This window comes from Lytechinus variegatus, chromosome 5, assembly GCF_018143015.1.
Source record: "Lytechinus variegatus isolate NC3 chromosome 5, Lvar_3.0, whole genome shotgun sequence".
Classification (NCBI taxonomy): Eukaryota; Metazoa; Echinodermata; class Echinoidea; order Temnopleuroida; family Toxopneustidae; genus Lytechinus; species Lytechinus variegatus.
In genome coordinates this window covers 22,311,385-22,329,225 of record NC_054744.1, presented here as the reverse complement: position 1 = coordinate 22,329,225, position 17,841 = coordinate 22,311,385, and the positions used below count along the sequence as shown (strand labels likewise).

At 36.7% G+C, this 17,841-nt stretch overlaps 1 long non-coding RNA gene across 3 annotated transcripts; it reads right to left on the bottom strand.

Annotated features, from left to right (window-relative positions):
• Positions 1-1,758: 1,758 nt before the first annotated feature.
• Positions 1,759-9,615, bottom strand: LOC121415738. 3 transcript variants are annotated; one of them, XR_005970042.1, is made up of 5 exons: positions 9,526-9,615; positions 5,232-5,592; positions 4,155-4,375; positions 3,703-3,779; positions 1,759-2,387 (listed from the first exon to the last, which is right to left on the bottom strand). It is a non-coding gene; the product is annotated as an uncharacterized LOC121415738 (long non-coding RNA). The 3 variants fall into 3 exon arrangements; XR_005970044.1 differs by having other exon boundaries at positions 4,155-4,315; XR_005970043.1 differs by lacking the exon at positions 1,759-2,387 and having other exon boundaries at positions 3,702-3,779.
• Positions 9,616-17,841: the final 8,226 nt, after the last annotated feature.

Genomic DNA, 17,841 nt, shown 5'->3' with positions numbered 1-17,841 from the left:
TCATCAGCAAAATTGAATGGATCAGGAAGTCTCTTTGCATGCTTTAGAAGTGCCGATTATGATGATCCTACAACCAACAGATCAATAGCCTAATGCTAACTTAACAGACACATCACAATCAGTTAAAGCAAAAGAACTAGAATGTATAAATGCATTGTACATGCCATCTGATTTATTTCCTCTCAACAATAAATCTCCGGAGTCACCACCAATATTACCAAAACAAAAGTGACCATTATGCATCAGTGATGTAACCACAACAGACAGAAATGTGTCTCATGGGATAAATGTTTAAGAGTTTACTTGAAAAATAATTATGGTTGCTGTGCATTTCTTTCTATAATAAAATCTATTCTCAAGCATAGAATCCAGTCACCAAACATGTAAATAAGTGCACTGCTACCTCTCATCAAATAAAAAATTAAACTATCAAGAGAGAGTGATAGATTTTATAACTGATTGGCAACATGGTTTAACCGACTAAACAAAGATAAAGCTGTCACAAAACGTCTATGAAATTGGAGAGAGTGTGATAATGATAGTCCATTATTTCTCACAGTAATTATCCTTAATAACTTTTTTTACCCTGATACAACAATGTTTCGACCTCGTTATAATGAGATTCCACTGTAATTCAAATATCGTACTTCACAAAAATCTCTTCCCAAATCGTACATTTTTTACAGTAACATTTCTTCACTGAAATTGAAACAATTTATAATTCATTGAAATTCATAATTCACTGGAATTGAAACAATTCAATGAAATCAAATTTTTGTTATAGTATCATTTCTTCACTGAAATTGAAACAATTCATAATTCACTGAAATTCATAATTTACTGAATTTGAAACAATTCACTATACGTGAGACCTTCAAACATGAATTCCTAAGACTCTGCTTACAACACAATACCATTGTTTTGGTACTTCAAAACCAATAACAACTTTCCAGAAACCTTCTAAAATTCAGGAATTTTTCAAACTTAAGCATACGTACAAACACAATTTAAATTCAAGAATCCCCATGCATTACACAGGAATCCCCCAAATGTCAATTTTTGCTGTAGGAAAACCCACAAAAATATTTTACTACTAATAGTACAAAAGACAATTTCAAAATGTGCAATTTGGATTCTCATTTTTAAAGCACTTCGCAGAATCCACCATTCTTAATACCATTTCTCTCACTGTGAAGCCCTGGTATTTTCCACAAAATCTGCCTCCTATAGCAGCTGTATCTTCAAGCAGATACTGACCTTTTCTATTTAAATATTTTTGTGCAATTTTTTTTTAAAGGCAATGATAATTGTGGTGATTGGGCTATTAAGCATTACCTTTGACATGCTTGGAAGTGTGCAGATTGGCTTAAAATTAATGACAGTGCTTTGTCAAATTTATTAAATTAGTTTGAAATAAATGTAAACATTGAGAATTGTTTCCATCATGTACTGATGTTGGAAGCCATAATCTTGAAAAGTGCCTTTGTATAATTCTTGGAATTAAATACTAAGTTGCTTGAAACTTACAAACTAACTAAAATTCCATAGAGAACCTTTAAAATGTTGTAATTCTTCAAATTTGTGGTGTTAAACTTATTTACATGTACAGTAACAAAATGTGTACAAAAATCAAAAAGTAGAATATTAATAGCTTAGTCTTCAATTCCCCCCCCAAAAAAAAAAAAAAAAAAAAAAAATTGTTGACCATCTGATCTGTAAAAATTTTGGGTCCAAATATCTTTTCTTTTTTGTGTGTGCAAAATCCTATTTTATCTGTGACAAAAATTTCATTAAGCATTTATACGTAATTCTTGGGATATGAAAAGATTTCCAATTCAAGGGCCACTGAAATTTGTACAGAAGCAAAGCGAAATAATGCACATACTTGATGTCTAAATTCACGGTCAACCTGTCGTATCTATTTCAATCTATTTTGCACATAAAAGACAGATACAACACTTAAGGTGATTGCACGAAGAGAAAGTGTGATCAGCTGTGTTGCAGTAGCATCACCCAAGTAATTAATTTCTCTTAAACTGAAGAACTACTGGAATCAGCATTTCGGACACCATTTAAGTCATACAGGCTTCTTACGACCTTGGATGAGGGTTGAGATGTGGAATCTATGTTCATCAGAATCTTCTGAATGAATGTGAGGGTGTTACCCATCTTGGGGGTGTATGATCAGTTGAATACATAATGGGTCAACATAAGCAGAGACTGCTGACATGAGGTAGGTGGTTTTCTCGCAGATGACTTCATTCTCTGCTGTAATATAGGATGATTGCAGAATTTCCGTGAATTTTTCATGATCACTGCTCAGAGTCAGACCTGCACTGTCAGGCTTACTTTTGTAGATGATTTTGGCGATTGTTCCCTTTTTTATCCTAAAAAAGGGAAACATAAGTGAGAAATGCTGATTAGTTTATTTCTGGTAATGTACACAAGGCAAATTGGTTGATCCTAGTGAAAATGATAACTTCAAGGTTATGCTAATACATATACTGCTAACTGTACTGTAGTCCAAGATGTATGATTTTAAATGAAACACTATAGTATTTATTTTTATACTTTACAAATTGTAGCCTAAAGAACCGCAAGACTTACAAAATTGTAACTGTAATAAAGACTTTCTTAGCCACGGTTGAATAAGTGTTCACTATGAATTATCATCCAAGCTCTATCAAATTACATGGATGGAAATGAATAATAAATTGGACTCAGAGTTGAGAAATGTACTACTTTCTTAAAAACACCAAAACATCAAGTTGAACAGTTTGTATAGCCATCAAATCATTTATATACAAGTGGAACGTCTCTGGCAGTCTCGCCTGCATTACTCAGTTCAATATAGCAGCAGTGCTGACTTTGATGGTCAAAGTTCATTAAAGGACAAGTCCACCCCAACAAAAACACTGACATGGCAACACACCTGGCTCATGACATACTCCATTGAAAGTGCTTTTGTTGTTTTTTGGAAGCCCCCCAGTTATGGCCGCCACAAGTTACAGTGAGGTGAAGTCGAATTCACCTATACTTTTCTTAAGCCACTTTAAAAATTTCTAAGTGCCTTTTAAATCTGAAGTACTGTTTTTGCAACTTTCAATTAGAATAATATTAGCAATGAATTAATATATATATATTTTTTTTTTTGGGGGGGGGTGAAAATTAAGATATAGGACCTACTCTTCACTTTAAACCCCTATGAATTAAACCCTGGTGAGATATTGGTTTATAGGCTTCAGGAGGATGTTCTCAATTTATGTATCAACTCTGGAGATAATTTGAGATTCAATAAATCAATTTTCACGAAAATTATACTGATGTGTAATCTTCTTTACATTGATGCTAAACAAAAGTTAGCAATCAAAATACTTAATCAAATGGGCAAAATCTAATCCCTTATTCTCATAAGTACAATTCTATGGTAGGAAATGTTCTTTTCTTAATCTTTCGAAGGTTAGGATCTTACTGTGATAGTGAGTTATACATCATTTCAAAACTTATTAGAATTTCCTGTGTTAAAAGAGAGATTAAATCCAATATCAATTTCTTCTGACTTTTTAAGAGTTTTGTGGTGCCAGGTCTCATATGGCCTGTCAGTTGAGCTATCTAAATGGACATGCCTGCGACAGCTTCACTCACTCAAAATTCTGCTGATATTTTTATAAACCTTAAATGAATTTTAAGCATCAAACTTACCTGGCTATGCTGACAAAGCAATGCCTTCTCTCCAAAAATAGTAGGAATCAACAGAAGTGCTCCACATGATTTGATCACTGCAAAGAAAAAAAAATGAAGACTGAACTCAAGCAATGTAAATCAAACTCCAGAATATCAGTATTTTTGTGGTTGTCCATTCAGAAATATTAAAAATATACAGTATACAATATACATTTTGACCAACTGGCCTGGGTCATCCTTCTTTAACCATTTGAATTGCACATCAGGTATAAATAGAAGAGTACACTTTGGAGCCATGTAATTATTGTCTTTCTCTCTCTTGAAATTAAAATGGGGTATATGGATTTGGGGCTGGTAAAACTCGGGGGGGGGGGGGCAAGTACAGTAACTCTTTAACCATTTTCAAAGTTTTCCTCCCAAGAATGAAATTATTGCAAACCCACTCCTTATCAAACATCTCAATAACATACTTTTCCTGGTGTCTTCATTTTCTGCTGCTGCAGCCAAGATCCGGTTTTTGAGCTCCAAACCTTGCTTGGGAGTCTTACATATCTCTAGTAATGGATCAGCATATTCAAATGTCCTGCTTCCAACTTCTGCTTAATTGGGTCCTCTGACAGTCTCTCAAACTCTTTCAACATCAAATGAAAAGAATAAACAGGGAATTTAAACAGGGCAGTCTTATGTTTCTCTGCGTGAAAAAAAAGAAAAAGAATAGGTGTGTAAAAAAATGGCTCAATCAAGAATAATTTTGAAGACCACGTGCAAATCTCTACACTCTTGATAAAATGACCCAACTGACTCCAGTCTTTCTTTGTCTCCACGAGTTGGAATCACTTTCATTCTATATATACAATGATCAATGTATTGAATTCATATGGAAATTTATTGGTGAACAATTACATACAATGTACACTTGAAATGGGCCTATCACTTAACCCATTCACAAAGATAAGTTTTTGCATATGAGATGCTCAGTGAAATTGTCCCTTACTTGTCAGCAAGAACAAAAATTCTAGTAAGAACGAAGAGTAAATATTTTGCTCTTGTAAATTTTAGCACTTTGCAAATTTTGATCTCCTTTAACTATCATAATTTTAAGCCTGTACACGCTATTTACTGCATTGAGTGTGAAATGGTAGGACCTTTAGATTCTTCTCGATCAACAGACATGATATGATTGAGATCAGATAAAGATTAAAATTTCAAACTTTCTAAATAGTATGTTTTTACACAATTTATTGATTATTTCAAAGATGGATACTAATAAACTAGGTTAAAATACAGAATGTGATTGCATGATCCTAGAAATGTGAACATACCCATTTCTATAAAACTTATAGCTCCAATTCTAGTTAACCCTAACTAGGCGGGTTTTTTTGGCTATTCTGTGGCGGGGGGGGGGTGATTCAACCCTCCGGCCTGTTTAGGGTTAAGCATGGACTTGCTTATTGCAAGAATAGACCCTTGTTACACGTAAATCTAATGGTAGATTCTTGTTCGTAAATGAAGTTTCTTGATCTGTATTTACGCTGATTTGAACTTACCTCATCTTCACGGAAAAGGTAAGGGTACATATCCTTCAAGTAGGATTCAGTCCAGTTGCTGTTGATGATACCCTTGCACCTATGGGCTAAAGTTAGTAGATTGTCTATCATCAAGCTGTCCTGTCTTGTTTTTCTGGATTCATTCTGAAGCATCTTGATGTGAGCATTGATCGTTTCTTCATCCTCACCTTCTGGGGATGCAGGAAGGTACTTTCTTTATGCCATACATGTGTTTGCCTGCAGCTTTGTCTGGTTTGGGTGTAGTCCCTTTTTTTGCTTCCATTTGTCCTAATGGATTATCACGTTCATGACACTTCCTGCAATTCCTGAATCTGTTGCGTAGTGACTTCTTCCAGTAGCCCTGTAAAAAAATAATAATAAAATTATAAAAAACAAATAAAATGTGCAAAAAAGAATGAATTGGAAATATTCTCAATGTTATTTTGATGGGATAAATGTGACACATGCTTCAGATAGTGACTGCATTTCCAAGTTAATAAAAACAAAAACCACATCCATTCAAGATGGGGGCTCACATCTCAACATTATCTAATAAAAATATTCATCTTAATTATTGTTGGGAAAGGGGCACTTATCAAATTAAAAACACCTCAGTAGACCAGGAATAGGTCCTACAGTACACCTCTACATTTTTCTGTGAGAAGGAAATGCTTGTAGTCTAGACTCACCCAAGGGTTCATTACATGCCTGCCTGTGGGGAATCTAGGACTATATGGTATGCCAATGCTGTACACAGCACACAATTTAAAAAATCAATAAAATATCACTTTTGTGACCATAATAATAATTTCTGTACAGTTGCAATTTATTTTTCATTAGTAGCTTGGGGGTATTTTTGTATTCACCAGAGCACTTGAAAACTTAAATTTTGGGCATATTTTTGTGTACGCCCTCTATTAGTGGAAAAATAAAGGCAAGACAATTGTAGTTTTTCAATCTCTATTTTTAATTAAGAAAAATTAATTTAAAGAATCAAATTTAATTAAGAGACAAGTTACATGTATGATAAATAGCTGTAATGGAACCTAACATTGTCAAAAAATTAAACATTTGTCCCAAAGAAAAGGAGAAAATAGGCCAAACATTGCCAACCTTATTTCACCACACAGGGGGCAGTAACACTAACAGAGAACAAGGTTATATCATAACCTTGTTCATAGAATGAGTGGTCTAGATTTGATCTACCTGACAAAAAAACATAGGGATATGTGAGTCATTTTGAACTCAGATTACACTCCCCTCCAAAAGTTTGGGAACACCTGCATTCAGTGTGTGTTTTTCTATACTTGGTAGACTTTATTGATATTCAGGCTCATAGCACAGGTGAATTTTTGATTTAAAGTGAAGATTATACAGCAGTGTAAATTTTGTTATTGATTCAAACAAATTTATACTCTCTTAAATGGCTGGCTACCAGTCAAGATGGCATTCTCTCAAAATGCTAACTTCTTTTATTACATGCAGTTATTGCAGTTATTCAGAGCTTTTACACTAATACATGTGCAACTTCATTCATTTTTCCTTTTCCTAGTCAGAAGTTAGACACAAAAATGAAATTAAACAATACTCAGAACGTGTGTCACTGATATGGAAAACTTTTTTTTTAATAAATTCTATTGAATAAACATAAAAGACAATAAATCATATATTTCTTTTAAATAACCACAATAACAATCAAAAGGGCATCAGTTTTTTTTTTCTTGATCATGGAAACTCATTTATTGCAAAAAGACTTTACAGTTTATTCTTTTGTTTTTGTGATACTTTAACAAACAAAATAAAATCTAGAATGAAATTTAACTTAAATGCATGTCTTTCGTTTTCAAAGTGTTCCAATTAGACTGCCTTCTCATCAAAGAATCCTCCTTTGACAGCAATAACAGCACGACACACTCTCGGCATCCTGTTGGTCAACTTCTTGAGGGAGTCACTTGAAATACCCTGCCATGCCTTCTGTAGTATCTCCCACGTACAGATGAGTCTCACTTGTTGGGCGAGTTTCTCGAACCTTCCTGTCTATATTTCCAAAAGCAGCTCAATGGGATTGAGATCTGGGGACTGGGGCGGCCAATCCATGATTTCCAGGACTTGTTTCTCTTCCTTTTTCTTCAAGTAGTCTTTGCATAGTCTTGACGTGTGTTTTGGGTAATTGTCCTGCTGGAAAACGAACCCTTCTCCGATCAGGCGTTTCCCTGAAGGGATGGCCTTCTGCTGTAGGATTGAATGATAGCCATGCTGGTTGAGGATACCCGAGTCTACTCTGTGCGAGCTGCCTACATTTCCTGCATCAAAGCAACCCCAAACCATGACATTACCACCACCATGTTTCACAGTTGGCTTGATGCACTGGGGTAGCATCTTTTCTCCCTTTCGCCGTCTCACATAGGTATGTCGCTTGCTGCCGAACATCTTAAACTTTGATTCGTCAGGCCAAAGAACCTTCTGCCACTGCTCCAAAGACCAAGCAAGCCTTTTCTTCCGGTTCTTTTCTTTGAAGAGTGGTTCCTTGAAGCCACACGGCCCATCAGCCCTGCTCCACAGAGACGTCTTCTAACAGTTGAAGAACATACAGGCATCTCATGGGTGTTGTTGAGGTCAGCTGTAATCTGTGGGCAAGTCAGACAACGGTTGCGCAGACTGCTCACCCAAATGTATTTATCTTCAGCAGGAGATGTTGTTTTTGGCCTACCACTTCGTCTCCTGTCCCCATTAGACCCAGTGGCCTCTTAATTTGCGTTTCAGGCTGTAGTGACAGCATGGACACTGATCTGGAGTTTCCTGGCTATTTATCGCATGGAGTAGCCTTCTTTCCTCAAAACTACAATCGACTGACGGGTTTCCAAAGAAAGCTGTCTTGTATTAGCCATTTTAATTTTGTGACTGACTTCTGACTAAGAAAAACTGAATAGGCAAAATGAATGAAGGTGCACTGGAATAAGTGTAAAAAAACTCTGAATAACTTTTGAATTCATGAATTTCAAATTGCACTGATGTCTACTCCACTTCCATGCATTTTCTTTAAATAAGGATTAGGCATTTGTCAAGTTCAGATGTTTTCCAGGATAAAAAAATCAGATTGCCATAATTTAACTGTCTTATGAACAATACTGAGCAACAAATTCTGAGGACATCTGCTGTAACATTCACAAAATAATGGGAAGAATTTCAGAATAGAACCACAAACAGAACAATGTTAAAGGAAGTTGGCATTTTTTAAGAGAATGTCATCTTGACTGGTAGCCTGCCCTCTTTGGCAGCTGCACGTCTCTTAAGACCTTTGAATTTGTTTGAATCAATGATAAAATGTACGCTGGTGTATAGCCTTCACTTTAAAAGAAAAATACAGCTGTACTATGAGGCTTAACTTCAGTAAAGTCTACCAAAGTTTGAAAAACACACACTGAAGGCAGGTGTTCCCAAACTTTTGGAGGGGAGTGTATATCGATAGGCAAGTGACAAATAATAGTAAGTGCCAGACCTATCATCCAAAAAGAGCAAGAATTGAAAAATACAGGAACTTGTTCTTCTCAGTACCGGTACCATCATCAATCATATGGAACAACCTGATTGACATCGAATAAACTCGCCATCGACAAACTCATTCAAGAATGCCATCGAAAAGACCTTCTAATCATCCCTTCGCCCTCCCTCAAGCTCACCCGATCTCAGGCTCATCCGATGCGTTCATGCCCAGGAGGGCCCTGCATCGTACACATCCTGATCCAGATTATAGGCCTAACTGTTAGATGTGGTAATCTGTTTCGTAGGATGGGGGGTCAGGTGTCCGGACATTTTATATTTTTGAAGCCTTCTTTTTTGTCTTTTGATTAGCCTACCCTAAAAATATGAATTCAATAGTTGTAATCATCTTCTATTTTGTTCTCTATAATATTTCCTACATTTTGTACAAAAAATTGATAAAACTTCGCCTGTAAATTTCTTTGACTTGCTAAAGTCCGGACACACAACCTGTCCGAACACACAACAATACATATCTACACTCAATTAAACAGACGCGCAGCGGAGCTACACTGTACGACAGCCCTACAAGTACAGCCATATAGCACACACACATACACGCATCCGTCTGGTGCATGTAATCCCGCACGTAATCCTCTCAAAGTTCCACAAATCATCACCTAAATTGAGAATCAATTATTCATGTTCACCAAATTTCCTCTCATTCTTTTCAGCAAATTAATTTCTCAGCGGCCTACAGGTGAAATGGACAAAATTATTCTCAAAACTGCAGGATTAAAACGATTTTACTCACAGTATTCTCTTGATCCAATTCAGCAATGGCGACGACAAACGGGAATGGTTCGCGCGATGGTTGACGTCATAGCGTGCAAGTAGCGCATGCGCGCACGGTTTTATTCTTGACTCATTTTTTTTTTGTAAATGAGTCAATCGCCGATCTTGACTCATTTTTTACAACTATGTGAGTCAGTCGGAGCATTCTGCAAGTGAGTCATTTCGTTATTGACTCACTTGTTAATTACAGATGAGTCAACTAAGACTCATTTAATTTTGTTAGTGAGTCAAGTTTCGCCTGACTCACAAATATTATACATAAATGAGTCACATGACTCACTTTTATCTGTGGGTGAGGGTGACAAAATGACCAAATTACTGATAAGTATTTTTTTTTCTTAATAGAGTCACGACCCATATAGGATATCTCTTTTTGATAGTCTCTTTTTTATTTTTGTAATCGGTGTTCTGCCTTCTTTTCTTGATTTCTCTCCTTTTTCCCCATTTGTTAATTTCTTAAAATATTGATTGGCGGGGCCTTCTCAGGCACCGCCTGAATCTTCCCGAGAGCAGACTGTTGGTTATGAATGTCACTCAATTATTATTATCACTTAGATATAGAAGTAAATATTATTTTCATTATATCATTTCTACTATAAATAACTACTATTATCATTTTCATTTATATTGCTATTATGATCATTATTATCATTTTATCTTTTACTATTATTATTGTTGTTATTATTATATATTATATTTTGATGGCTATCATTGTCATTTATACCACTATTATTTTGTTTCTATTCTTATCTATATATTTCTTCAATTGTTCACACAAATTTATTTAGTGCCCCAATCAATACATTACTATAATTTCAGTGGATTTTATCAGTGAATAAAATTTTACGATTAGTAGTTTATATCAATATTTGTTCCGTTCTGATAACTTTAACATTTTAGTCATTTTCATGTCATTATTCATGTAAAATTAATTATTTGTTACCAAGCATTACCTAGATAACGACTCAGAGTTTGATTTTATTTACATGTATGATGATGATGATATTTGTTGTAATCTTGATTCTCTTTTCATCACGTCATTGAGGAAAAACAGCTTTTTGTTGATCTTTGGAACCTGAATAAAAATATTCTAATAAATAAAATAATTAGACAAAATGTCTATTGGACCAACTGAAATTTGCCGACGTAGCTATAGGACCAAAAATTAACATTGGATGAACTGATTAACATGATTAATGGACGAGTAACCTTAAAGGTTAAGTCCACCCCAACAGAAAGTTGATTTGAAAAAAGAAAATCCAACAAGCATAACACTGAAATTTTCATCAAAATCGGATGTAAAATAATTATGTTATGACTTTGTAAACGTACGCTTAATTTCAGAAAACAGTTATATGAACATCCTGGTCGGTATATGCAAATGAGGGAACTGATGATGTCATCCACTCACTATTTCTTTTGTACTTATTATATAAAATATGACGCATCCTAATTTTCACCTTATTGTCATGTCAAACAAAGTTTTTTCCTTCCTGAACATGTGAAATTGCCATTGTTTTAACATTTCATGGTTCAGTCCAGTTGGTCCTTATTGTCAAATCTGTAAAAAAAAATGTATGATTCAAACAATAAAAAAATAGTGAGTGACGGACATCATCGACTCTCTAATTTGCATATTACTGATTTGAGCATATAACTGTTTAGTGAAAATTATATAAGCGAAACTTTGAAATGTCAGAACTTTCTTATTTTACATCCGACTTTAATGAAGTTTTCAGCATTATGCTTGTTTGATTTTTCTCCATTGATTCAAATCAACATTTACCTGGGGGTAGACTTGACCTTTAGTAAATAGGTAGTGATGAGGGTTATAGCCTGGTTTACACCGGATCCGAATCAGCTGTGAGTATTCGGGTGGTTTCGTGAGTATAGGCCTATCCTGTTCTCCCTCCGCGAATGCGAGAAACTATTCGGGAGGGATTCGTGAACGTTCGCGGAGGAATTCGGCTCGTTTTGAAATCTTCAAAACCAGTTGAATCACCTCCAAAATACTCCCGAATGTTGCCACAGAAAATTTCATTCGAACCATGTATTCGGATGACAGAATACGTGTATTCGGATTGAGTTCGCAGCTGATTCGGTTCCAGTGTAACAAGGCTTGATTCACTTCATGTCTCTTTCCATGCCTGTCGTGCAATTCGTTACGAATTAGCCTTTCGTGACATCGTTAAAAGCTTTGGACGATTCATTTTTTTTCTACGATCAATACTACCGCCATGATCGTACGATCTGATACGACCTGATACGACCACTACGATTACTCCACGATTAACTCAGCAGTTTTAATCGTGACAGTGGTTACTGTTTACACGTGTACCATATTTACAAAAGCGTTTAAAGGTTGAGGGTGTATACTTCAAAAATAATTGCCGCCAATATAATTGCTTAACTATATGCTAAAATCGTTAGAATTGACAAAATCATCATTCACTAGTTGTGATGAGGGTTATTCACAAAGATATTTACACGTGTACCACACATTTAATAAAGCCTTATAAAGAGAAAGCTCTATTTAAGCAATAGTGTATTTTGTGTGCTTAATACCGCAGTCACATTTACTCTACGGCGAGTCGAAAAAAAAACATTTCATTCATTTTTATATAAACCACCTATTACAATATATATATATATTTGAAATACGATTGTGCTTTTTAAAACGGAGTCAAATTTTTTTGGTGTTCACATGTTACTATTAAAGAAAGTCCCCCTTGCTCCCCATTAGGAAAAGCTGGATCCGCATTGTATACTTTTGTATCACAGTCCAACTTTCTTGATGCTTTTAGTCAGGCAGGCCTCGAATCTAAAGATTTAGCCTATAAATACGCTACGAAAATTAACTCTGATATGGTTTTAAGTTTGACCACTGCCCCCCCCCCCCCCTCCCCTCTTTGCGAACTCCTGGATCCGCCCCCTATGCCCGTATAAAAAAAAATCCATTGGAGGATTTATGCCTAACATTTTCTCTTTACGGCATCAAGCATGACTTCAGACGGGATCCGTCTGTTTGATGCTCCGCAGTTGCATACTGATTTGCGCACTGTTGTGGATGGTAAACCGATCATGGTCAGTCCAAGGAGACCTACAGAGTCCCATTTTTACAGACAATTCTCGACCAACCGACATCTGGCAGGCCTGACGTGTTTCCCTTTCCAGCCATATAAACCATCCTGATGTGAAGATCAGGTTCCTTGGGTTCCTACCATCGAGCTTTACCAGGACATGAACACCGGTACCCCGTCTAAGATCGTAATAGAAGATGGATTCAGGTTCTCTGTAGATGTGCGTGAAGAAGAGTAGTTCATCTACGATTGAACAGAGAGGAAGCCACATTGATTATGATTCATAAAACTCCACCTAAATCTTGTAATAGGTAATTGTCAAAAATTAACTACGTGATAAACTGTAGTTTTCCCATCTATCGCATCTGACCTGTATACTGATGTAATGATTATTATACGAATCAGAAAGCAGTGATGATAGAACTTTGAAGTACATGGAGTAGCATTGGCGTCGGAAGCCAACTAAATTAGAAGGGGACAACAACGTAGTCAACACACCATTTGGTCTAATATTGCCATTTAAGCCTGGGTTGAACTATAGGGTTTCACCGAAAGCGAATCGACTCCGAATCCATTCAAATATGCCCATCCGCGGGTGGTTTCGGGAGTATTATATTCTGTTATTCCTCCGCGCGAATGGGAGAATAATTTATTGGGAGGGATTCGGGAACACTCGCTGTCAAAGCCCAATACTCTCCTAAGTATTCCAAAATGTGGCTGCAACAAATTTCATTCAAGCTACATTCGGGATCTATTCGGATGGCATTCGGTTGGATAAGGGGAGGCATTTGGAGTATTCTGGGCATTTTCGGACCTATCCGCATCATTTTAAGGAGTGACGGTCCGAGCTCGGAGCAGTCGGCTATAATTCCGATTCGACCGGGTCAACATTCGGGTCTTCATTTGGCTGTAATCGGAGCAATCTAGCCACATTCTGCTCGATTCTGGGCACTTTTGGCTCGATTCTTGCCACTATTGGGGTGGCATTCAGCTGCTTTCTGCAGAAGGGCCAAATTGAATGGGGGTCAGTTCTTGGCGATGAATCGGGACCTATATCTGGGAGCCATTCGTCACTATTCGGGGAACTCCAGAGACGATAAGGTTCCGAATCCATCCGAATTAAGTGGTATTCGGGCAGAATCGGTTCGAATTCAATCGGGCGAAATCAGTTCTGGCGTAACCCTGGTTTTAGTCTAAATGCCACCGCACACCTTACCACTGGTCCACGATATAATTTTGAAATATATCACATTTTGCTAATTTTCTTAAAAGGTGGATCAAAAGTATCTTTTCATTTAAGGTTCAAATTAATTGAAAGAACACTAATATAGCGGATGATTGCAGGCGTTTATTTTGGATTAAAGACCAAATTAGTTTCAAACAGGCGCGTACGCAAGGGGGGGGGTTAGGGGGTTCAACCCCCCCCCCCCCCTTTTTTTTTTTTTTTTTTTTTTGGCTTGTCTCCCCAGAGGTCGGTCTGGTCAAGGAGTTATCGGGCAAGCGCCTGATAACTCCTTGGTCTGGTTACGGACAGTTCCCCTACCCAATAATGTATATGACAGCAATAATGAACAGAATCTCATGTTTCCGACGAAAACACAGAAAAAATTTCCGCTCGCTTCGCTCGCTCCATTTTATTACACTTTTATTTTCGCATGTCGCCGACATGATCACGGTATCGCCATTAACAAGGCCATACGTGATTATCATGATGTATACTTATGAATACAAGTGAACCAAGACAAAGACATACGTTTTCTTACAAAATATGTTTTACCAATATGAAAACCAAAATGACGGAAAACGCTAAAATGTCGGTTAGCTCGCTCCGCTCGCTCGTAATAATTTATGAAATTCCATAAGTATCTAGTCTCCTGTTCAAGGCCGTATTATGAGTGTTACGAATAGAAGGACATGTAGCATCGACTAATACTTGATTTACTAACAAACTATTGACAAGAAATGTATGTTTTGAAAGGAAAACGCGAAAATTTCGGCTCGCTCACTCCACTCGCTCGTAATCATTTATGAAATTTCTTAAGTTTCTAGTCTCTTGATCAAGGCCATATCATGAGACTTACGAGCAGAAGGACATGTATCATCAACTAATATGTAATCATTACCAACAAGCTATTGAGAAGAATTGTATGTTTTGACGGAAAAACGCAAACATTTCGGCTCGCTCGCTCCGCTCGCTCGTAATTATTCATGACATTTCTCAAGTTTCTAGTGTTCTGATCAAGGCCATATCATGAGTGCTACGATCCGAAGGACATGTAGCATCGACTATGATACCAACAAACTATTGGCAAAAAGGTTATTTTTTCAACGCAAAAACGAGAACATTTCTGCTCGCTCGCGGGTCATGACCGCACTGTTACATACCCCATCCCCACTTAAATGTTATTGTCTTATTTGCAGCGCTGAAAAAAAAAGAAAAAAAAATCATCACCTCCCCCCCCCCCCCCCCCGCTCATCACTTTTTAGAGACTGGGCGGGAGATTAAAAAAAAATCCGCTCCACCCCCCCCCCCTTTCAAAAATCCTGCGTACGCGCCTGGTTTCAAATCATGGCCAATGATTCGTACTATTTCTTTGACGTCATTGCGACTAGATATTGAATTCGCTTTTATTCTAATAAGGATGATGCCACAGTCACAGATTGGAACATAGGTATTCGTACAAAGACTTAGAATATTACACAATAAGACATTCCATATCTCAATATTAGCACCCAAATCTACTACGTTCTATTCCAAAATCTAAAAGCAGACTAATCGTAAGGTGGGCGACGGTATTAAATAAACAAACTGTTTATGAACCAATTATTAAAATGATTACAAAAATGTTTTTAAAAAAATAATAATAAATTTTAAATGGGTATACAATGTGGAAATCATAGCAGCTGGTTATTAGGTCTACACTCTAAGAAATAAAAGTTCAAAATTGAACCCCGAAAGGTTGATGCAAAATCAGCACCCTATAGGTTCAAAAATTGAACCCCTGATTTGGGGTTCAAAAATTGAACCCTGCGGTTGGGGTTCATTTTTGCACCCTGCGGGTTCAAAACTGCACCCCTAAATTTTAAATTGAACCCCTATAGGGGTGCAGTTTTGAACCCGCAGGGTGCCAAAATGGACCCCAACCGCAATTTTTGAACCCCAAATCAAAGGTTTAAATTTTGAACCCATGTATAGGGTGCTGATTTTGCATCAACCTTTTGGGGTTCAATTTTGAACCTTTATTTCTGTGTAGACTATTGAGAACTAGACAAGTGGGTATTATACCAAGTATCGAATAGACCATACGGCATTTAGAATTAAGGAGTTTGTCGACTAAACTCTGAGAATCATTTTGGTTTAAAGGCAATGGATCAAGTGGGATTAGATTAGACTATGGGTGAGTACAAAAGAAAAAAAAGACGAATGTAGATCCATCGGCAATTTTTTTTACTAAATTCAGACAAAATGTCAGATCTTAAATATAAAGTCAACTTGATTTAAGGTGACAATACAAACTTCTGCCTAGTGCTGGGCGTTAGTTCGATATTATCGAAATTATTCGATGCTGGAAGAATAACGAGTACTCGAGCAGATAATAGTTTTATGATTTTAGTGATATATCGCTGTATCAAGATATAACCAGAAATATTGTCCATTATGAAAATTTCATTGACAAAAACGCTGTTCTGATTGCTTTTAACCAACCCAGAACTTTGTAAATTTTCAGACTCGGCGATATATCGTGCTATCGGTGATATTTTGGTGGGGATTATCGACTAACATTGATATCAAATATCGACCAGCACTATTTATTACACCACTTAATTCTTCCGCAAGCTGGATCTACAAATTTAAAGTGTAAATCATTTAATATTGACATACATTATAATTTTGAGTAATATTTTGCTATTTTACCATCTTCATCCATACACATTCCGGTCGGAGCATCTTCTAGCCCATCTGTAATCAATCTATATCCTGTAGCCTCCATATCTACACGGTATATTATCTCCCAAGTTGAGAAATAGATGTATCTACATTCGAAGAAATAAAACAAATAATGGCGAGTCTTAAGATTATTGCCTATATAATGACAATATTAAAATACAACCGTATTTTGTAAATTTATATAAGTACTGTTCACACACATGTTGTTAACTCGAGTAAGTGCCCATTGTATATTCCTTTGTTGAATCTTCTTTTTAAAACAAAATCTGATACTTCTTCACAGGGGATGCCTCTAATAATAATAATAATAATAATAACGTTTTATTTACCCAGGGTAGCCACTTCAGTTAGGAAAATGCTTTACCAGCGGGCCCTGCATAACATAACATGTTATCATTACCCTTCTCCAATCTAAATGCTGAGCGCCTAGCAAGCAGGCAGAAGGTCCCATTTTTATAAGTCTTTGGTATGACTCGGCCGAGGATCGAACCTACGACCTCCCATTCATGAGGCGGACGCTCTACCGCTGAGCCACCATGCCCGGTCTAGGGTGCTTTGATATGAAAGCAAAAATTAATTCAACCCATCAGTGTAAAGGATTCACGGTGCAACATGATTTCTTTTTTGGGCATATATATGTCTGTCCTGGACAGGGCCAATTTGGCCTTTCTGTAATTATGTTTAAATGTATTTTAAATTTAATGTATTTTAAATTTTGATTTATTGAGATGCATCAACATCATTTCTATTTGTTGTTATTATTTAAGACACAACATTTTTTATTGTTTTTTTTTCATTGCATATTGAAGTTTTTTGCAATTGGTTATGCAATTTTGGGCTTGTTGGCCGCCGGAATGAAACCCGATTTAAAGAGATAGAAATAGATGTCCTTGTCTTTAGACATGAGAATGAACAAGATGTAGAAGCGGGCTATAAACGTATGCGCTGTCATGCAGGGTGTCGTATATGCATGATGCCCTGCATGGTAGGTCTAACATGTCTCTGATTGGCTGGAAGAAGTCACATGAACATCCACATATGCTGACGTGACAGTTTCGATAGGTGGACAAAATGGAACTGATGTGACTGTAGTCCAGATTGGACCTTGGTGTTTGGATATTCTCTCTCCCAAAGCTAACACGGAGGGCACAGGACCCCCACTCTCTTATCAGCACCAACGCACTCATCATCAAGGGCTCACAGGCCTAATTCATTTCCCATAGACTCGTGTGTTAAAGTGGCACTT